This window comes from Phocoena phocoena, chromosome 2 (genome assembly GCF_963924675.1).
Source record: "Phocoena phocoena chromosome 2, mPhoPho1.1, whole genome shotgun sequence".
Lineage (NCBI taxonomy): Eukaryota > Metazoa > Chordata > Mammalia > Artiodactyla > Phocoenidae > Phocoena > Phocoena phocoena.
The window spans coordinates 54,515,437-54,539,743 of record NC_089220.1 but is presented as its reverse complement, the minus strand read 5'-3'; positions in this window follow the sequence as shown (position 1 = coordinate 54,539,743).

The window sequence follows — 24,307 nt, the reverse complement described above, 5'->3', positions numbered from 1 at the left end:
TAGATCACCAGACAAAGAATGACTCCAAAGAGATTCTAGCTTGCTTGTTTTCATGTCCTGGCCAGCATCACCTTTGTTCACCTCAGGCCACTCGTATATCTCACATTCTCACAATCATGCAACACTGAGACAAAGGTTTTGTGAACTGTGAATAATGGCTTTAATTGCATAACTGTCACACTGAACAAGAAGGACTCTTGGGGTATAATCAGAAAGCAATTTTACTTTTGTCACTCACTAGTCCTTAAAATATGATCTGTGGGATTCACTGCAACCCCTATCAAAATTCTAATGACATCTTTCATAGAAATAGAAAAATCAATCATAAAATTTGCATGGAAACGGAAGACCCTGAATAGTAAAGTAATCTTGAGCAAGAAGAACAAAGCTGGAAGCATCACACTTCCTGATTTCAATTTATATAACAAAGCTATAATAACCAAAACAGTATGGAACTGGCATAAAATAGACATATAGAATAGTGAAACAGAAGAAAGAGCCCAGAAATAACTCCACACACATAGTGTTCAACAAAGGCATCAAGAATATACAATGGGGAAATGATAGTTTCTTCAATAAATGATGCTAGGAAAACTGGATATCCACATGCAAAAGAATGAAATGGGATCTTTATATTACACCAAACACAAAAATCAACTCAAAATGGATTAAAGACTTAAACATAAGACCTGAAACTTTAAAACTCCTAGAAGAAAACATAGGGAAAAGCTCTTTGACGTTGGTCTTGGCAATGATTTTTCACATATAACACTGAAAGCACAGCAACAAAAGCCAAAATAAATAATTGAGACTACGTCATACTAAAAAGGTTCTGCACAGGAAAGGAAACAATAAAATGAAAAGGCAGTGTACAGAATGGGAGGAAATACTTGCAAACCATATTACTGGTAAGGGATTAATATCCAAAATATATAAGGAACTGGTACAACTCAACAGCAAAAACAAAACAAAAAACACAAATAATCCCATTAAAAAATAGGTAAAAGACCTGAAGAGATATTTTCCCAAAAAGACTGTTGGCCATACAAATGGCCAACAGGCATATGAAAAGATGGTCAATAACATTAATCATCAGGGAAATGCAAATCAAAACCACAATGAGCTATCACCACATACCTATTAGGATGGTTATTATCAAAAAGATAACAAATGTTAGCAAGGATGTGGAGAAAAGGGACTCCTTATACACTGTTGGTGGGAATGTAAATTGATACAGCCATTATGGGAAATAGTATGAAGGTTCCTCAAAAAATTAAAAATAGAACCTACTATATGATCTAGCAATCCCACTTTTGGGTATATATTCAAAGGAAATGATGTCAGTATCTCAAAGGTACTAAGATACCTGCACACCCATGTTCACTGCAGCATTATTCACAATAGCCAAGATATGGAAACAACCTAAATGTCTGCCATTGAATGAATGGATAAAGAAAATGTGGTATATAATGGGTAACAATATGTGAACTACCACTCTCACTTTAGCCATTCACCATACACACACAGTGGACTATTATTCAGCCTTAAAAAAAAAGGAAATCCTGCCATATGTGACAACATGGATGAACCTGGAGACATATGCTAGGAGAAATAAGCCAGGTACAGAAAAACAAATACTGTGTGATCTCACCTATGTGTAGAATCTAAAAAAGTCTCATAGAAACAGAAAGTAAAATGGTGGTTACCAGCAACTGGGGACTGAGGGAAACAAGGTGCTGTTGGTCAAGGTTATAAACTTTCAGTTATAAAATGAGTAGGTTCTGAGACCTAATGTACAGCATGGTGACTATAGTTAATAATAAATATTGTATGCTTGAAATTTGCTAAGAGAGTAGACCTTAAGTGTTCTCGCCACACACCCACACACCCACACACACACACACACAAATGGTAACTATGTGAGGTAACAGATATGTTAATTATGGTAATCATTTCACAAAGTACACATATATCAAAACACCATGTTGTATACCTTAAATATGTACAATTTTTGTCAATCATTACTCAATAAAGGTAGGGAAAATCATCATCTGTGAGTCTAGATCAACACCCTTCCCAGGCAAAAATTAAGGCAGCCTTCAAAACTTTTCTGGTCATCTTAAATATCAACAGTTCTCCCCTATAGCAGATGTCTTTAAAGCCTGAGTCACATTCCCTCAGCCTACCCTTAATTTCAGCAGCAACTTTGGGGGAAAGTTCTGGGTGAGCTTAGACTCACCCAGAAGCAACTTAGACTAAAAGAATTATAGAGCATCCTATTAAAGTTCAGCTGAGACACAAATTCAGGGTTGATACTCTGCAATACAGGGGTACTGTCCTCCAGGATACAGTATGTGCAATTCAACCAGTGACTGATACAGAGACCTGCACCCCTATAGCTGAATACATGGGTACAGGACCAAGGAGTGGATGTGGTATTGGCCCATCCATCCATCACTCCTAGCGACTCCACGTACAGAATGTGTTCTTCCCTTCCCACCATCTTGGGCTCTCTGATTAGAGGTCTTTGGTTCTCAGAGGATTTTATTTCCACCAGGGGGCATGGCAAGGACTGCACTGAACCTGAAACTACAATTAGCAACCTGATCACTTTGGGAGCCTTACCCGTCAGTGGGCCAGCAGACCATGAAAGATGTTACTATGTAGCAGGGGCCATGGACTCTGATTATCATGAGAACCAGGATTGCTGCTATGTAATGAGGGCATGGAGATGTATATTGGTACCTGGGATATCAACTTGCGTCTTCTGGTGCTCTCATGTCCAGTGATAACAGCAAGCAAGCAAGTGCAGCAACCAATACCTGATGAAAGCAAGACAACCAAGGGGCAGAATCTGTGTGGATTACCCTGCCAAGAAAGCAAGTGACACCCACCAAAATGCTGACTAAGAGAAATCAAGAATGGGTGGTAGAGAAGAAAAAATATCAGTCATGACCTTTTGACCCGCTGCAACAGCAGAGACTAAAGCTTGTTCTTCTAGCCCACTATTTTGTCTGACATAGATATTGAGGGGAGCCATCTCCTTGAAGACTCAGTGAAACCAAGGACTTAATGTGGGATACATGCGAATATGAGCTGTGTAAGGGCACAGTACTGTGTGGACAACAGTAAATGCCTCCAGGGTCCAGGTTTCATCTTCAAGGCCCACCTCTGATTTCAGTTACAACAATGATGGACAGTTCCTTGTGACCTCAGACTCAACTTCAGCGCCACTGCTTGCCATTTCAAGCAAACACCACCCTTCTTAAAAAAAAAAAACAAAAAACAAAAACACCACCCTTCTTTCTCCTGCTTCCAAGAATCACTTCCCAAATAAATTACCTGCACCCAAGTTCTATCCTCTGGCTCTGCTTTCTGAGGAAAGCAGACTGTAACAAACATTTCTCTTCTACCATCCACACTGCCTGTGCACCACCACCACAGATGCTGTTGATTTCACTTCCTCCACCCCTCATCCTGCTGCCAACAATGTCCTCTACCACTTCACCCACTTCCCATCTCCCCTGCTCCAAAAGCAAGCCTCAGAAGATCAGCAGTCCTTCTGTCCCTCAAAGTCCTGTGTTTAAGCTACAAGACCATCACAAATTAATCACTTATTTGAGGTTCTTTTTAAATAGAGACTTTATACAAAGGAGCTCTAATCTGCCTACACTTTCAAGTGTAGAATGTTTAACACAGTGACTGTCAGGATCTCAAAAACTGTTAGTTCCTTTTTTCCATCAATCCCAGACAATTCATTAATCAAGGGCTATAGGAAGACTTAGACTACTACAATCAAACCTAGGCTACCAGGCTGGGTGTTCTCCTATCATCAGTGAACACGTAAGGAGGTTTATAGTCCCAGCATTTCCCTTCTTTTTTCTCAATATCCTCTCCTCCCCAGGGGATTCTGTCCACTCCCAGGGTAAAGGTGGAGAAAGATAGGAAAAACAGAACTTCATAGTCTGGACAAGACATATCAAGGAAAAGAGTAGGCTGTAATGCTTTCCTAATTCTCTGACCCACCCTCAATAGAATGTTTAATCTTAAATATATTCTGATTACTCTGGAATTAATCTTAGAATCTTAGGAAATGTGGCTTAGGAAAACTGACAAATTTATAACCAATTATTGCTGGCACCTGATGGACTTGGAAAACCATGGACGTACAGGAACACTTTGTGTTATTTTTGCAACTTTTCTGAAAGTGTGAAATTATTTCAAAATAAAAAGTTTTAGAAAAAAGTCATAGTGCTGAAGATGCCAAAGTTTTTCTAAGAAAGGAGAATGTCTAGTGTTTAATTAGAACTCTTGCATTGCTAACATATAAACCCTTCCTCATCCTTCCCAATTCTTGAGTGAAGTCAACTGTACACCAAAAGGGGTACAGTTGCAGAGGGGTTTTTTTAAGTTAGTCTATTTTTTAAATTAATTAATTTATTTATTCATTTTTATCGGTGCTGGGTCTTCGTTACTGCATGCAGGCTCTTCGTTGGAGCGCGCAGGCTCTCTAGCTGGGGCACGTGGGCTCAGGAGTTGTGGCTCACGAGCTTAGTTGCAGTATGTGGGATCTTAGTTCCCTGACCGGGGATCGAACCTGGGCCCCCTGCATTGGGAGTGTGGAGTCTTAACCACTGGACCACAGGGAAGTTCCAAGAGTGCAGAGTTAATTCTTACATCTGGGTCACGGCATGGAGCAAGAACATACACATGTGCTAGCAAGATAATCCATAAATTGAACTAAGCACACAATTTTGAGGAATATCAAGAACCACATGAATTTGTACTATCATGGGAAGAGCTTTGGGCTTCCATAGGACGTAAAATGGAGATGTGAGATAGTATTATCTAGATATCCAAGAATCAAGACTACCACCCTGGTTGACGTTTGGATTACATATTAGAAGCTAGTGTGATACATATTAAATGTTGGCTACTAATATTATAGTTTAAAATTGGAGCACAAGCAGGAAGGTACATTTGTGGCAACATGAGAAGGAGAAAGAGCCAAGACCTGGAGAGTGATCTGCCCAGTAGGTTCTGCGGGGAATAACCAGGCTAAAAGGAGAAACTTTGTAAAAGTCAAAAGATTATCCAAGACACACAGTAGCCTCAGGCGTAATTCTAGTATCAGTTATTACCAAGATGAGCTTGAGGTGAGATTGTAGGATCTCAAAAACAGACAAAATTCAGCATGTTTGAAAGTTCAAATAAGAACTGTGTGTCTTAGAATGAAGCTGTGACTGATCCTAAGCTCTGGGGAAAGATTCTTACCCTGTTACCATCTGGTGGTATCTCAGCCAGGCACTGTGTCCAATATATAAAGTGCTCAGGGGAAAGACTGATATGGTGCATGCAAGATACAGTGGTCACACATTAAAGAGCAGTCATTATGCAGTCAGATAGGGTGGGAAAGAGAGGAAGAGAACAGAGAAAAAACAGCCATTATATGATGTGAATTTTATGAAGTCCTCACTCCTAAGAGCAAATTGCACACCAGGACCTTTAAATACTTCTGTTGCTGTGCTGCATGTGCCTGTGCCGTAACTAAGATGCTAATCCCCAGGGTTATATGGAAAAAAACACCCATGGCATCCTTGAGAGACAGCAAAGGGGCTAATTCAAACCCGACTTAAGACTGGAGTCCTTAAACCCTATAAAACAACCACTGCCACAGGGGAAACCCCTAACCCTAATTATACTTATTTGAGGCTCTCTGGAAAAAGAAATTCATAAATACAAGCAGGTTGGAGAAATCTCCCCTGCCCCTGAAGAATACACACACACACACACACACACACACACACACACACACACACACACACATACACACACATATACACCAAAACTAAGTAAATAAATAAAATAAAAAGAAAGAAGCCTGGATATGGGGGAAGGAAACAAGCAAACAAAAAACTGAAACAAAGGTCTACAATTTGACCAAAATGAAAATCCAAAATTTACCAAAAGAATTTATACAACAAAAGATAAAAGGGCACTGATTGGCTTTTGTGCTTATACAACACAGGTTCTATATTAACTCAGTACCTGATAAAGTGCACCAACTGGCAAACTTTCATGAACTTAATCAATACTAGGGATCCCACTGCATTTTAACAAGATACCCCCTATACTCTTAGGGGAGTTACCAAGTATAAAATAGGGGACAAATAACTATGCCTCACCTTAACTATTGGAACTATTGCCTTGCCTAAAATCCCCACAGCCTTAGCATTGCCCTAAAATATAATATAATGGGCATGAATGCTCTGACCCAATGAGTAATTAGTTAAAATTAAATTAAGTTGTTGGCATTTGATAAAAGTAGGATACCATGAATCTTCTCTCCCTCTGTTAAAATAGTTAACATGGCCTACTGAAAATTAAAATACTCAGTGATCAAAATCCATCATACAAGACCTATCTAGAGAAGGGGGTGATTATCCTCACTGCTTCTCCATTTAACAGCCCAATTTTGCCCGTATTTGAACTTGGAAAGAATGAACAGTGCCTCGTGGTGAATTACCACAACCTTAAATGCTGTGGTCCTACTTATCAAGGCTCCTATACACAACATTAGTGAAATTACTGACTCTATCCAATCAACAACTGGTAAATATTTTGCTATTATAAATTTAGCTAATATATGCTGTTCAGTGTCTATTTCAACATCCTCTCAGGTGCCTTACCCCCAAAGGGAAACAATATGCCTTTACTCAGCAGCTCATGGGATATCTCAACAACTTTAATATCACACACTATCTTTGCCGGCACGATCTTAACTGCATCCAATTTTCTTGAGGACCACAGGTATGACATTACATTGGTGACATCCTCCTCCAAGGAGATTCTTTGGAAGTACTCACTTAGGACATACAAATGCTCACAAAGGGGCTCAGAAAAGGGGATTCCTTCATCAAAGTAAGGAAAGCAAAAAAAGCAAGAAAGTGCCAAAAAGTTGGAAGTCACAGTCTTTTATAACCCAATCTTGGAAGTGACATCCTACCACTTTTGCATATTCTCTTCATTAGAAGCAAGTCATTAGGTGCAGCCCACAGGAGGAGGAGATGACACAAGGGTGTGAATACCAAGAGGAGGGGATCATTAGAAGCCATTCTAGGAGGCTGCCTACCACACATGAAAATCAGGGGTAAGAGAAGATATACTTTTCAAATTGTAACAGGTATATACTACACTTAACTTGTACAAGAACTCAAACAAATTTCCTGCTTGAAATTCAGTGACCCCAACAGTTTTGCATCATACAATTAAATGCTTAATGTTAAAGAAGGCCCCATGTACCCAGAAAGATTATCATTTAAAATCAAAGGAGAGATAAAGAACTTCTCAGACAAGCAAAAACCCAAGAGTTCATCAGTACTATAAACCAACCCTAAAAGAAATGTTAAAGGGTCTTCTCTAAGTGGAAAAGAAGCTATAGGAAAGGGGAAATCTTACTAGGAAAGGCAAATATAAAGACTGAGGATCAACCACTTAAATAAGCCACTACACAAAGACAAAGATTGTAAAAGCAACTGTAACTACAATAAACAGTTAAGGGATAAACATGAAGATTTAATATAGGACATCAAAAACGCAAAATGTGGAGGAGGAAAGTAAAAAATGTAGATATTTTAGAATGTATGTGAACTTAAATGACTACCAGTTTAAAATAAGTAGATATAGTTATAGGTCAACATATATAAACCCCATGGTAACCATAAATCAAAAACCTACAGTAGATATACAAAAACCAAAAAGAAAGGAATACAAGCATACCATTAAACAAAGTCATCAAACCACAAGGAGAGAAACAAAAATAAGAAAAATGAACAGATAAGAATTACAAAAACAACCAGAAAGCAAGTAATAAAATGGCAATAAATACATACCTATCAATACTTTACTTTAAATGTCAATGGACTAAATGCTCCAATCAAAAGACATAGGGTGGCTGATTGGATAAATTTTTAAAAATGAACCATCTATATGCTGCATACAAGAGATTCACTTCAGAGCTAAAGACACACAGACTGAAAGTGAGGGGATGGGAAAAGATACTTCATGCAAATGGAAATGACAAGAAGCTGGGATAGAAATACTCATATCAGACAAAATAGACTTTAAAACAAAGTCTATAAAGAAAAACAAAGAAGGACATTATATAATAACAAAGAGATCAATACAAGGAGTGGATATTACAATTGTTAACATATGTGCACCCAATAAGGAGCGCCTAAATATATGAAACAAATACTTACAGACATAAAGGGAGAAATTGACAATAATACAACAATAGTAGGGGACTTTAACACCCCACTTGCATCAATGGACAGACAGATCATACAGACAGAAAATCAATAAGGCAACACTGGTCTTAAATAATAAAATAGACCAGTTGGACTTAATAGATATCTGTAGGATATTACATCCAAAAACAGCAGAATACATGTTCTTTTCAAGTGCACATGGAACACTCTCTAGGATAGATCACATGTGTGGCCATAAAACAAGTCTCAACACATTTAAGAGGATAGAAATTAAATCAAGCATACTTTCGGACCACAATGTTAAGAAACTAGAAATCAATTACAGGAATAAAAATGGGAAAAACACAAACACATAGAGACTAAATAGCATGGTCCTAAAAAAAAAAAAATGGGTCAAAGAGGAAATCAGAAAATTCCTTGAGGCAAATGAAATTGAAACACAACTTTCCAAAATCTATGGGATGCAGCAAAAGCAATTCTAAGAGGGTTGTTTACAGCAATACAAGAAAAACTCAAATAAACAACTTAACCTACCACCTAAAAGAATTAGAAAAATAAGAACAAACAAAGCCTAAAGTCAGCAGAAGGAAGGAAATAATAAAGATCAGAGAGGAAATAAATAAAATAGAGACCAAAAATAGAAAAGATCAATGAAACCAAGATAAACAAATTGATAAACCTTTAGTCAGGCTCACCAAGAAGAAAAGAGAGAGGACCCAAATAAATAAAATAAGAAATGAAAGCGAAGAAATAAAAACTGACACTACAGAGGTATAAAAAATATCCTAAGAGAATAATACTATGAACAGTTATATGCCAACAATTCGATGACCTAGAAGAAATGGACAAATTTCTAGAAATATACAACCTGCCAAGACTGAAACAAGAAGAAACAAAGAACTTGAACAAATCGATCACTAGCAGTGAAACTGAATTTGTAATAAAAAAAATCTCCCAGCAAACAAAAGTCCAGGACTGGATGGCTTCACAGGGGAATTCTACCAAACATACAAAGAACAACTAATACCTATCCTCCTCAAAATATTTCCCAAAATTGAAAAGAATGGAATACTCCCAAATTCATTCTACAAGGCCAACATTACTCTGACACCAAAACCAGACAAAGACACTACAAAAGGAAATTACAGGCCAGTATCTTTGATGAACAAAGACGTAAAAGTCCTCAACAAAATATTAGCAAACCATATCCAAAAATATATAAAAAAGATCATACACCATGATCGAGTAGGATTTATTCCAGAGACACAAGAATGGTATAATATTCACAAATCAATCAACGTGATACACCACATTAATGAAAGGAAGGATAAAAATCACATGATCATCTCAATAGATGCAGAAAAAGCATTTGACAAAATTCAACATTCATTCATCATAAATCAGAGTGGGTATAGGGGGAACATATCTCAAGATATTAAGGCCATTTAAGCCAAACCCACAGCTAACATCATACTCAATGATGAAAAGCTAAAAGCCTTTCCTCTAAAATCAGGAACAAGACAAGGACGCCTGCTCTCACCACTTCTATTTAACATAGCATTGGAAGTCCTAGCCACAGCAGACAGGAAAAAGAAATAAAAGGCATTCAAACTGGAAGAGAAGAACTAAAAATGTCATTATTTGCAGATGACATGATACTTTATATAGAAAATCCTAAAGTCTCCACCAAAAAACTATTAGAACTAATAAATGAATTCTGTAAAGTTGCAGGATACGAGATTAACATACAGAAATCTGTTGCTTTTCTGTACACTGAGAATTAAATATCAAAAAGAGAAAGTAAAAAAAAATCTCATTGAAATTGTATCAAAAAGAATAAAATATTCAATACCTAGGAATAAACTTAACCAAGAAGGTGAATGACCTATACCCAGAAAACTATAAAACACTGATGATGGAAATTGAAGATGATACAAAGAAATGGAAAGATATCCCATGCTCTTGGATTGGAAGACTAAATGTTTTTAAAATGTCCATACCACCCAAAGCAATCTACAGATTTAAGGCAATCCCTATCAAAATACCCAAGACATTTTTCAGAGAACTAGAACAAATAATCCTAAAATTCATATGGAATCACAAAAGACCCTGAATTGCCAAAGCAATCTTGAGAAAAAAGAACAAACATGGAGGTATCACCCTCCCTGATTTCAGATTATACTACAAAGCTACAGTAATCAAAACAGCATGATACTGGCACAATAACAGACATATAGACCAATGGAATGGAATATACCCACTCACTTCTGATCAGTTGATCTACAACAAAGGAGGCAAAAATATACAACGGAGAATAGACAGTCTCTTTAATAAGTGGTGCTGGAAAAACTGGACAGCTACATGTAAAAGAATGAAATTAGGGCTTCCCTGGTGGCGCAGTGGTTGAGAGTCTGCCTACTGATGCAGGGGACACAGGTTCATGCCCCGGTCTGGGAAGATCCAACATGCTGCAGAGCGGCTGGGCATGTGAGCCATGGCCACTGGACCTGTTCGTCTGGAGCCTGTACTCTGCAACGGGAGAGGCCACAATGGTGAGAGGCCCCCGTACCGCAAAAAAAAAAAAAAAAAAAAAGAATGAAACTAGAACACTCCATAAAACCATACACAAAAATAAACTCAAAATGGATTAAAGACCTAAATGTAAGATCTGAAACTATAAAACTCCTAGAAAAGAACATAGGAAGACCATTCTTTGACATAAATCCTAGCAATATTTTTTTTGGATCTGTCTCCTAAGGCCAAAGAAATAAAAATAAACAAGTGGGAGCTAATTAAACTTAAAAGCTTTTTCACAGCAAAGGAAACCCTCAACAAAAGAAAAAGACAACCTACTGAATGGCAGAAAATATTTGCAAATGATATGACTGACAAGCAGTTAATCTTCAAAATATATAAACAGCTCACACAACTCAATAACAAACAACTCAATCAAAAAATGGGCAGAAGAGGGCTTCCCTGGTGACGCAGTGGTTGAGAGTCCGCCTGCCGATGCAGGGGACACAGGTCCGTGCCCCGGTCCAGGTAGATCCCACATGCCACACAGCGGCTCGGCCCGTGAGCCATGGCCGCTGGGCCTGCGCGTCTGGAGCCTGTGCTCCGCAACTGGAGAGGCCACAACGGTGAGAGTCCCACGTACCGTAAAAAAAAAAAATGGGCAGAAGACCTGAATAGACATTTCCCCAAAGAAGACATACAGAAGTCTAACAGGCACATGAAAAAATACCCAACATTGCCAATTATTAGAGAAATGCAAACTAAAACTACAATGAGCTATCGCCTCACACCTGTCAGAATGGCCATCCTCAAAAAGTCTACAAATAACAAATGTGGCAAGGATGTGAAGAAAAGGGAACCCTTGTACACTGTTAGTGGGAATGTAAATTGGTGCAGCCACCATGGAAAACAGTATGGAGGTTTCTCAAAAAATAAAAATAGAACTACCATATGATCCAGCAATTCCACTCCTCGGTATATATCTGGAAAAAAATAAAACACTAATTTGAGAATATACATGCATTCCCAAGTACATAGCAGCACTATTTACAATAGCAACATATGGAAGCAATCCAAGTGTCCATCAGCAGACAAATGGATAAAGAAGATGTGGTATATTTATAAAATGGAATACTGGCCATAGAAAAGAATTAAATTCTGCCATTTGCAGCAACATGGATGGACCTAGAGAATATTATGCTTAGTAAAAAATCAGACAAAGACAAATATTGTTTGATATCACTTATATGTGTAATCTAAAAAATAAAACGAATGAATATAGCAAATCAGAAACAGACTCACATATATAGCAAACAAACTAGTAATTACCAGTGGGGAGAGAGAAGGGGGGTGCAAGATAGGGATATGGGATTAGGAGATACAAACTACTATGTGTAAAATAGATAAGCGGGCTTCCCTGGTGGCGCAGTGGTTGAGAGTTCGCCTGCCAATGCAGGGGACACGGGTTCATGCCCCAGTCCGGGAAGATCCCACATGCCGCAGAGCGGCTAGGCCTGTGAGCCATGGCCGCTGAGCCATGGCCGCTGAGCCATGGCCGCTGAGCCTGCGCGTCCGGAGCCTGTGCTCCGCAACGGGAGAGGCCACAACAGTGAGAGGCCCGCGTACCGCAAAAAAAAAAAAAAAAAGATAAGCAACAAGAATATATTGTACAGCACTATTATAGTCACTATTTTGTTTTGTAATACTTTTTTTAAAATTTTATTTATTTTTGGCTGCGTTGGGTCTTCGTTGCTGCACGTGGGCTTTCTCTAGTTGTGGTGAGCGGGGGGCTACTCACGGGCTTCTCATTGTGGTGGCTTCTCTTGTTGCAGAGCATGGGCTCTAGGCACGCGGGCTTCAGTAGTTGTGGCACGTGGGCTCAGTAGTTGTGACTCATGGGCTCTAAAGCGCAGGCTCAGTAGTTTTGGCGCACGGGCTTAGGTGCTCCATGGCATGTGGGATCTACCTGGACCAGGGCTCCAACACGTGTCCCCTGCATTGTTAGGCAGATTCTTAACCACTGCGCCACCAGCGAAGTCCTCCCCAGCATACTTTCTTCCACTGAAAAACTGCCCTTTCTCCTTCCTATGTGGTTCTGATGAAACTGGTCATCACAGGGCCCTGTATGACCTCCAGCTAATCATATGACCATCCTCCTTTTCACAGTGACTGGTCAAAGTTACATGAACCAAGCAGGGCCAGAGTCCATCCATGCAATTTAATGTAAGGATACTGGGAGAGGGAATGTCTTTTGAGTCATGAACAATAAAAATGAAAGCTTACAGCTGTCAGAAGCCACCTTTCCCATCACATGAAAGGACCTGTTGGTAGAGAGGAAGAAAGGAGAGAAAGCTAATGATATCATTTGAGTCCCTATAGAGTGTCTTGGAGCACTCCTGCCAGCTCCACCCTGAACTTTCCAGTTACCAGAGCCAGTGAATCCCACTTTCCTCAAGCTTGTTTGGTTTTCTGACATTTGCTTATAACCAAAGTGTCGTGACTAATACAGGCTTGTTTCAAGCTAACTCTTCTTACTAATTAATATGTATATTCCATCTCTGTGTCGTTATCAAACCAGGAAACACAGCTGTTACCTAAAAAGCTTTTTTAAAATACAGATTTTTAGGCCCCAACCTACTATTTTTAGGCCCCTAAAAACTACTATTTCAGCATCTTTAGGGGTGTAATCCTCACATCTGTATTTTTGTTTTTAACTCCACAGATAATTCTGAAGTCTAGCCAGTATGGACAACCACTAATCTATTCTATTACAAAAAAAACAAACATCAAATTCTAAATTGGCTTTCTCCTATTTGAATTGCATGGATCTTTCAGTCTAGAATCCTATAAAGGAAACAGGTAGGTTTCCCCACACTGACCACAATTAAACTCTGTTTCTCCCAATAGAAAAATCAGTAGAATATTTTAAAAACACTTTTATAGCATTTATCGATTTTTCTTAATTCTACTGATAGAAATCATTACTGGGAGGAGTATTATAATCACAAATGTGGGGGGGTATATATATACAGGTTTAATGCTCCTTTAGTTCTCTATCATGAAACCAGCATAAGAACCAGAGTGGGTAGTCATGGACATCTAATGCAAATTTCTGTATTAAATGGCACACAGCAAGGCCAAGCCATGTTCCTACATCTCTTTACATCTCCATCCTTTTACATCTGTACCAGTACAAATTGGTAAACCAATATATTTTACCAAGTGCAAAGAAAAAGCATCTTTTTAAAACAATGACATCAAGGCTCAGTTTCAAGTTGGTGATATAAGAAACCTCTGGCCAGGAGCCCCTCGGACAATCCTGTGAGGCAGTGTGGTGGGACAGGCAGGGCACTTTTTGGCCATTTGCAATGTCGTAATGATTCTTTTACATCTGAATATACTCATTTAAAACTGGCACTATGACAGCATGGTTCAGCAAAGTTTAGGCCAATCATTTCCACAGGATAATTTATATTTTATGTTAAGGGACAGATGTTCTACAGTCTTTATATCCTGAGCAGTTGTGAGAATCTGCATTTTTGCTGTTTCATATTATCATGTCCTAAAGGAAGACCCCTCTAAGGACTTCAAATAAAAAGGAAAACTAGTGATCATATAACATCACTGGGATGTAACATCACTTGAGTATAAAATCAGGAGACAGATCACCACAGAGGGACCAAGTAGTAATCAGGTAATTCTATAGCTTGACCATGATTATACTCCTTCAGTCAATCTCTTCTAGGATTGAAGACTGACAAGAAAGTATTTCCAGTTTTGCTTCCACTCTTGAAAAATTAAGTAGAGAGGGAAAAAATCTTTAACTGTGTATAGTGATGGATGTTAACTAGACTATCGTGGTGATCATTTTGCAATATATATAAATACCGAGTCATTATGTTGCATACCTGAAAATAATATGATGTTATGTCAGTTATACCTCAATAAAACAAATTCAGTACAGGGATCTCATCAGGGTAGGGAGGGTAGGGAGGAGGGTATAAAAAAGTCAATGGAGGACTTCCCTGGTGTCACAGTGGTTAAGAATCCACCTGCCAAAGCAGGGGACACGGGTTCCAGCCCCGGTCTGGGAAGATCCCACATGCCGCGGAGCAACTAAGCCCGTGCACCGCAACTATTGAGTCTGCGCTCTAGAGCCCGCGAGCCACAACTACTGAAGCCCGTGTACCTAGAACCCGTGCTCCTCAACAAGAGAAGCCACCGCAATGAGAAGCCCGCGCACCACAATGAAGAGTAGCCCCGGCTCGCCGCATCTAAAGTCCGCGTGCAACAACAAAGACCCAACGCAGCCAAAAATAAATAAATAAATAAATAAGAAATCAATGGAGATGATATCTGACTATTAATGTTATCTTTTTTCCAGTTTTACTAGGTATAATTGACAACGTTGCTGGAAGTTGTATGGCAAAGTACCAGAAAGAAGGGAGCTGGCCAGAGAAAGAGATCCAGAAATCTACACTGGGTCCCCTTGAGATTTTTGCCAAGTATTAAGGTAGACTCACACACACAGAGAGAATCTACAAAGCTGCACAAAGAACCACTACTGGAAAAAGTATAACAACCAGGCTGCTGTGAACTGAACAACTACTAGAGTTCACGTAAGTCTGGGAGCCATTCGAGTCTGACCTCCAGAGTGGAGAGACCTTACTAAAATCCCGCAGCATTCATTAGAGACCTCATAAAAATACACTTTTAGAGTAGGGCTAATCTAGTCCTAAAAGGCCACTTTATACCACCTTAATAATACTTAAACACAAGCTTCATACTTGTTTTTACTGAAATTTAAATACTACCATTTACAATTGCTTCAAAGAAAACCAATTACTTAAGTGTAAATCTAACAAAATGTGTACTGAATCAGTATCCTGAAAATTACAAAATGCTGATAAAAGAAACTAAAGGAGGGTCTTACCTGGTGGCGCAGTGGTTGAGGGTCTGCCTGCCGATGCAGGGGACACGGGTTCGTGTCCCGGTCCAGGAAGATCCCACGTGCCGCAGAGCGGCTGGGCCCGTGGGCCGTGGCTGCTGGGCCTGCGCGTCCGGAGCCTGTGCTCCGTGGCAGGAGAGGCCACAGCGGTGAGAGGCCCGCGTACCGCAAAAAAAAAAAGAAACTAAAGGAGACCTAAATACATAGGAACCATACTGTGTTCATGGACTGGAAGATTAAATATAGTAAAGATGTCAATTCTCCCCAACTGATTGATAGGTTTAATGCAATTCCTATCAAAATCCATGAATTTTTTTGGTAGACATAGACAAGTTATTCTAAAATTTATACAGAAAAGCACAGTACTTAAAATAGCTAAAAAAATTTTTGGAAAAAGAAGAATAAAGTGGGAGGAATCACTCTATCCAGTTTTAAGGCTTACTGTGTTGACTCCCCAAGACCACCTCCAGGTTCGATGATTTGCCAGGAGGACTCACAGGATTCAGCATAATCATACTCATGGCTATGATTTATTACAGCATAAAGATATAAAGCAAAATTAGCAAAGGAAAAAGTTGCATGGCATAAAGTTTGGAGGAAACCAGGCACAAGTTTCCAAGAGTCCTCTCCCACTAGAGTCACAGGACTTGCTTAATTTTTCCAGTAACAAGTTATGATAACACATGTGAAATATTGTCTACCAGAGAATCTCATTAGAGACTCAGTGCCAAGGTTTTTAATGGGGACTAGTCACAGAGCACACTCTGCCTAGCACAATCCAAAATTCCAGAGTCGCAGAAGGAAAGCAGGTGTTCAGCATAAACCATCATTGTTTACACAGTTTAGGCACAATGAGCTACCCTTATCAGTTAGGGTGGTCATTATCAGTTAGGAAAGTCCTCCTGAAATCCTAATTTCCAGATGCTAGCCAAGGGCCAACCTTGGAAGAAGATATTTCTAAGGACAGCAGTGACAGGTCTATTAACTTTTTTTGCATGCCATACAGCTGTATCACTACATAGCTATACTAATCAAGACAGTGTGGTATTGGCAGAGGAATAGACATATAAATCAACAGAAGAGAATAGAGAACCCAGAAATGGACCCACACAGTTATCCCCAACTGATTTTTGACAGTTACAAAGGCATTTCAGTGGAGAAAGAATAGCCTTTTTTCAATAAATGGTGCCAGAACAATTGGACATGTAGACACAAAAAGATGAACCTTGACTTAAAACTCACATGTAATACAAAAATTAATTTAAAATGGATTTTGGACTTAAATATAAAATACAGAATTATTTAAAAGTTTGGGGAAAACATAGGAAAAATCTTTGGGCGGTAAGGCTAGGCAAAGAGTTCTTAGACTTGATAACAAAAGCATAATTTGTAACATAAAAAATTGATAAATTGGGCCACATCGAAATTTAAAACTTTTGCCCTGTGAAAAACCCTGTTAAAAGGATGAAAGACAAGATAAAGAGTGGCAGAAAATATTTTTCAACCACAAATCCTACAAAGGTTTGAATCTAGAATATACAAAGAGCTCTCAAAAACAGTAAAAAAAAAAAAAAAAAGACAACAAACAATCCAATTAGAAAATGTGGAACAGACATAAACAGACGTTTTACTGAAGAGGATATACAGATGGCAAATAAGTACATGAAAAGATGTTCAATATCACTGGCCATTAGGGAAACACAAATGAAAACCACATTGAGATGGTACTATACATTTACGAGAATGGCTAAAATAAAATGTATAGTTATAACACCAAATGCTGGTGAGAATTTGGAGAAACTGGATCGCTCATACATTGCTTGTGGGATTGTAAAATGGTACAACCACTCTAGAAGAAAAAGTATGACAGTTTCTTACAAAACTATACATGAAGTTACCAATGACCCAGCAGTTGCACTCTTAGGTAATTAGCTCAGAGAAATGAAAACTATGTACACACAAAAACCCATACACAGGGGCTTCCCTGGTGGTGCAGTGGTTGAGAATCTGCCTGCCAATGCAGGGGACACGGGCTAGAGCCCTGGTTTGGGAAGATCCCACATGCTGCGGAGCAACTACACCCGTGAGCCACAACTACTGAGCCTGCGCGTCTGGAGCTTGAGGCCACGACAGTGAGAGACCCGCGCACCACGATGAAGAGTGGCCCCCGCTCACTGCAACTAGAGAAAGCCCACGCACAGAAACGAAGACCCAACACAGCCAAAAATTAATTAATTAATTAAATTTTTTTAAATTGGATCATATAAAAAAACCCATACACAAATGTTCATAGCAGCCTTATTCATAATTACCAAAACATGTTAAAAAACTCAAATGTCCTTCAACACATGTATGGTTAACCTGTAGTATAACCATAACATGGAATACTATTTAGTAATAAAAAGGAATGAACTATTGATACACACAACAACTTGGATAAATCTCAAGAGAAATATGCTGAGTGAAAAACCCACTGTGGGGGTTAAAGAATATCACAAGAGATTCTTGTGATGGAACTGTTGTGTATCTTGATTGTGCTGGTAGTCACACGAATCTACACATGTGATAAAATTGCATGAACTAAATGTACACACACACACACACATATAAGTGCATGTAAAACTGATGAAATCTGAATAAGGTCACTGGGCTGTTATCGATATAAATTTCCAGGTTGTAATATTGTACTATAGTTGTGCAAGATGTTACCATTAGGGTAAAGTAGCTGAAGGGTACATAAGAGCTCTCTGTGCTATTTCTTACAAGTGCATATAAATGTAGAATTATCTCAAAATTGAACTTAAAAAAAAAAAGCTTCCAAAGAATCAAACTGATATGTAAGTTAACAGCTTTGTCTACCCATACATTATGATGCATAGTTTAAACACAGATAAACAAAAAACAGTTGACACCTTGAACATTCTGCCTGCATACCTCTTAAGCCAGATCCATCAGTTCATTAAATATATTTTCTAATTCTCCACGTTATCACATTTGCTAAACCATCTGCCATGACATAACAAGAGCCTCCTTTCCTCGAGCTTCCAATGACATTTTTCTTATTTTCCTTTAAGTCCTTATTGACACCCTCTCGATGCCTATCAGGATTCCACTAACAGTCTTCTTGAAGCCCTTTCAACTTCTGCCTGACATACTGTCCCAAAGTCAATGCCACATGTTTTAGGTTTTTGTTCCCCCCAGTCTTGTTCCACTTATGTAATGCTGTATAACTATTCCAAAAATACATGAAAAAACAATGATTTTATTACAACTCACAATCAAGAAAATCAGGAATTTACACAGGTTTTAGCTAGGTACTCATTCTATTCTTTGTGCCATCAACGTGTTATTGAACGCAAGTCTGTGTGCCCAGTGACGCACAGTGAGGCCGAACAATACCAAAACGTCAGAGTTTGGAGCAGAGAAAGGTTTATTGCAGGGTCATGCAATGAGACAGCTGGCTCATGTCTTAAAAACCCCAAATTCCCCGAAAGCTTTCAGCAAAGCTCTTTTATAGGAAAGGGAAGGGAGGGGTGTAGTTAGTTGTTGCAAACTTCTTGGTGTCAGATCCTTTGTTTTTGAGGTCAGGTTAGGGTCAGGTCACAATGTTCCTGTAAACCTCTAACAAAAGAAATGTTATTCTCTGTTCTGACAAGAAAAGGCAAGATCCCAAGGCTCAACTTTCTCCCTCCAAGGTCCAGGCCCTGGCTAAGAGAGGGACCCTGTGCAGGCTGGTTACCTTGCCCAGGAGCATTCGTCCAGCACCCAGTCAGGGTCTTCCTGCCAGTGCCCAGGCCAGGCTGAAGAGGCAGATCTCAGCTGGTGGTGCCCTCAGGGCCAGGTCCCCAGACCCTACCCAGCCATCATCACTGAGGGAGCCAGGTGCCCAGGACTCAGCCAGCCCTCAGGCTTTTCATTTAAACTGGAGAGAAGTATTTATTTAGGATCAATAGGAATACAAATACAAATACCAATCAGGTGAATTCCCAGGTCACAACAATTGCCCCTCTTGGAGAATAGCCCCAACCACAGAGGTGGACCTGAAGTAATGATGTGCAATGTCCTTGCAACTTAACCCTGACATTTGGCCACCTTCTAGGGGTAGATAACTGCTAAGCTGGACCAATTTTTGAAATTTGCATGGAGAGACTGAAGCTGGGTAAAGCTGTTACCTTAAATAGCAGGGTCCATATACACCCATGGAGACAGCTGCCGCCGTTAGGTCACAAAAGCGGGGATAGGGGAGAGGTTCACTGCTGCTTCAAGGTCTGGCCCCAACCAGTGGGTGACTGTGGTGAGGGCTCTGGAGCTCTGCGGGACACAGGCTTCAGCCTGTCCCTGGGTCCCCAGCTCACCCCCCCGCCTGGAGGGCCCCGGGGAGAAGGCCGCCATCTCCCTCTCTCCACACTCTCTGCTACGCAGACCACTGAGAGCTGATTGTTGGCAGAGCGGGACCTCTAAATGCCGTTCTCAGGGTCTCGTGCTTATGGTCAAGCGCTAATGGTTTCATGCCCACCCCACCCCTATTACCAAAGGAAGTTACTCAGTGGTATTCACCTGGCCAATGTGAGGCTTGGAGGGATCAAGACAGCTTCACTCACATATCTGGCACCATGGCAGGGATAACTAGACTGCTAGGCTTAGCTGGCTTTGTTGACCAGAACATTGCCTCTCCAGCATGGTGGGCTTCTCATATGGTGGTTCAAATCTCTGAGAGCAAGTATCCAAGTAAATAAGACAGAAACCTCATGGTCTTTCATGACCTAGCCTCCGAAGTCATAGAGTTTCATTTCTGCTGTGCTGTATAGGTCAAATAAACCCCTAGTCTACCCAGATTCAAGAAGAGGAGACAGAGACCCAATGTCTCAGTGGAAAAAGTGTCCAAGAATGTACAGCCATTTTTAAAAACCAACATAACAAATCTGTACTACAGAAAACGTTAAAGGAAGGTTCTTCAGGCTGAAGTGAAATGATACCAGATGGAAACTTAGATCTACACAAAAGAATGAAAGGCACCAGAAATGGTAAATATGTGGGTAAATTAAAAGGACATTTTTAAATTGGACAAAAAAGTATGTGCTATTTACAAAACAGAATACTTAACAGTAATAAGAATAATGTACATGGAACAACATGAATGAATCTCACAATGTCGAGAGAAAAAAGCTAAACCTGAAATGTACATATTGTAGTATTCCATTTATATAATGTACAAAAACAGGCAACAACCAATCTATGCTCTCAAAAATCAAAAGAGTGGTAACTCATGGGACAGCAGGTAATGACAGGAATGCGAGTTTGGGTCACTGGTAATGTTCTGTTTCTTGATCAGGGAGCTGTTTAGATATGTATGGTGGTTTAAAAACATCTCCATAGATCCTTTGACACTCCTTCCATCAGAAAATGAAGACCAATTCCCTCTCTTTTAATATGGCTGGTCTTAGTGACTCACCTCTAGCAAACAGAATGCATTGGAACTGACAACATATGACTTCCAATGCTAGGTTAGAAAAGGCACTAGAATTTCCACCTGGCTCTCTTTCTTGGGTCATTCACCCTTGGTACCCAGTCACCATGCTTTGCGAAAGTCAAGGAGTCACACGTAAAGGCCTTTTGGAGGTATGCTAGTCACATACATAGCTAAGTTTGCAGTCAACAGGTAGCATCAACAGCCAAACATGTAAGTGAAGGAAACTTCTGATGATTCCAGCCCCCAGCCTCCCAATTATCCCAGCCAAGCCCTGACCGAACTGCAAATTCATAAGCAAAATAAATGTTATTTTAGGCCACTAAATTTAGGGGTGATTAGTTCTGCAAGTATATGTAACTAGAACATACAACCAGTATGCTTACTTTGTGAAAATTCATTAAGCTGCATAATTACGATGTAGTCGGTCCTCCATATGCATGGGTTCCACATTTGCAGATGCAGTCAACTGCAGATGAAAAATATTTTTTTTAAGTTCCAGAAAGTTCCAAGAAGAAAACATGAATTTGTTGCACATTGGCAACTATTTACATAGATTTAAATTGTATTAGGTATTATACATAACCTAGATATGATTTAAAGTATGTAGGAGGATGTGCATAGGTTATATGCAAAGACTACTCCATTTTATTTAAGAAACTTGAGCATGCAACGATCTTGGTGTCCCCAGGGATGGAGGAGGGCCTGGAACCAATCCCCCATGGATACCAAGGGACAACTGTATACACTTTTCCTTACATATATTATACTTAGGTTTGAAATAAAAATCATATCATGGAAACAAGCTCAAGTTTCTCATCAAATTTTTAGATTTTATTGAGATGTTTTATATAAATTCAATATTTCATATCTCCCTAACACTTTGTCTTTTACTTACAATTACATAATATAAAGAAAAATAATGGATTTTTTTCACTGCATCCCATATAGACACCTCCTAATCTCCATCAGTTTATCCTTGCACACTGCCCAATTCTGATCATTTATCATGTGTGGATGTAAAAAAAGTTGGGAAGCACTGCTATAGGAGACACCTGCCCAGGACCTCTTCTTCTATAATATAGAGTCTCATTGTCCTTTGGGGAACTACCACCCTTTGGGTGAATCAAGGTAGCTGAGACCTGATAATTGCTTAGCTTTTTAAAAAATCCTATTATACCTCACATTCTTCCAATAAATTTCTCATTTTATTTAAGTTAGCAATATTTAGTCTCTATTCTATGGACAGTATGTACTGATACATAACTCCAGTGCTAGCACACTGTGATCTATACATAGTTGATGATGAACAAATAAAACACAAAATGTTTATAAAATGATATTGGACAACTGATTTTTGTCAAAGCACAAAGGCAACACAGTGGAAAAAGAATAGCCTTTTCAACAAATATTGCTGGAACAATTGGTTATCCATATGTAACAAATACGAACCAAAATGCCTCATACCATAAATAAAACTTAACTCAAAATGCATCATAGACCTAAACATACAGCCTAACTGTAAAACTTCTAGAAGAAAACATAGGAAATGGCCTTTTTGAGTTAGGTTAGGCAAAGATTTCTTAGAAATGACACTAAAAGCATAATTCATAAAAGAATAAATTGGACTTTACTAAAATTTAAAGCTTCTGCTCTTAAAAATACACTATTAAGAAAATGAAAAGACAAGCCACATACTGGGAGAAGACCTTTGCGAAGCATGTATCTGACAAAGAACTTGTATCCAGAATATATAAAGAACTCTGAAAATTTACAAAAACAAACAACCCAATTTTTAAAAAATGTAACAAAGATCTGAGCAGCCACTTCACCAAAAAAGATATGCAGATGGCAAATAAGCACATAAAAAGATGCTCAACATCATTAGTCATTAGGAAAATATAAATTTAAACCACAAGATAACATTATACATCTATTAGAATGGCTCAAATTGCAAACGGCTGACTACACCAAGTGTCCATGAGGACATTTTATAAACATTTTATTTTATGGAGGAAATGGAACTCAAATATACTCCTGATGGGAATGTACTGTAAAATGGTACAACCACTCTGGGAAAAAATTTAGCAATTTCTTAAAAAGTTAAACATACATCTACCTATGATTCAACCATTCCACTTCTAGATTTTTATCCAAGAGAAAAAGGAAATATATGTCCATACAAAGACTTGTACACAAATGTTCATGGCAACATTAATGGTAATAGCCCCAAACTAGACACAACCCAAATGTCCATCAACAGATGACAAACTGCAGTGCATCCATATAATGGAATATACTCATCAATAAAAAGGAATGAACTACTGGTACACAAAACAACATGGATGAACGTCAAGATAATGACACTAAGTAAAAGAAACCAGACCAGAAAAAATGTAATACATACTGTCTGATTCTATTTATGTAAAACTTTAGAAAAGACAAATGAATCTATAATGACAAAAAGTAAAATAGTGGTTGCTTAGGTGTGGCAGGCATGGAGGGATAAGAGAAAGAAATTACAAAGGCGCGTGAGGAAACTTGAGGATGATGGATTTATTCACTTGAATATAGTGATGTTTTCAAGGGGGTATACATATATAAAAACTTATCAATTTATACTCTTTAAATATGCTCCATATATTATGTCAATTATATCTCAATTAAGCTAAAAATACCTTCAGCTCAGCCGTCAGATTTTGAAAGGAGCAGAAAGGATGCAGAATGGAAATCTTGGTTAAAAGTCTCAGTGAATTTTGTGAATTATCCAAGTATGCCAGGAATTCATGCTTCCTCTGCCTAGCTGAGCTTCAGCACAGTTTAAGGAGCCATCTCCCTGATATTCTCCAGAAATGGTGACAACCGTCATTATTGGGTCTGTTTTCTGTTAGAAAACAGACCCAATCAGTATAAAATGAATTCTGTGTCTTGTGAGAGATTGTCAATTAAACATATAATCCACACTTACGAACATTTGTAAAGGGCTTTCTCCTTGCAAGATAATTTTAATATTGAGAGTGAATGTTTTGTATGTGAATTCCAATACAGACACACTTGTTATTTAATGCATCAGCACCTCAGTTTTCTCACCTGTGAAATGCCATAAGA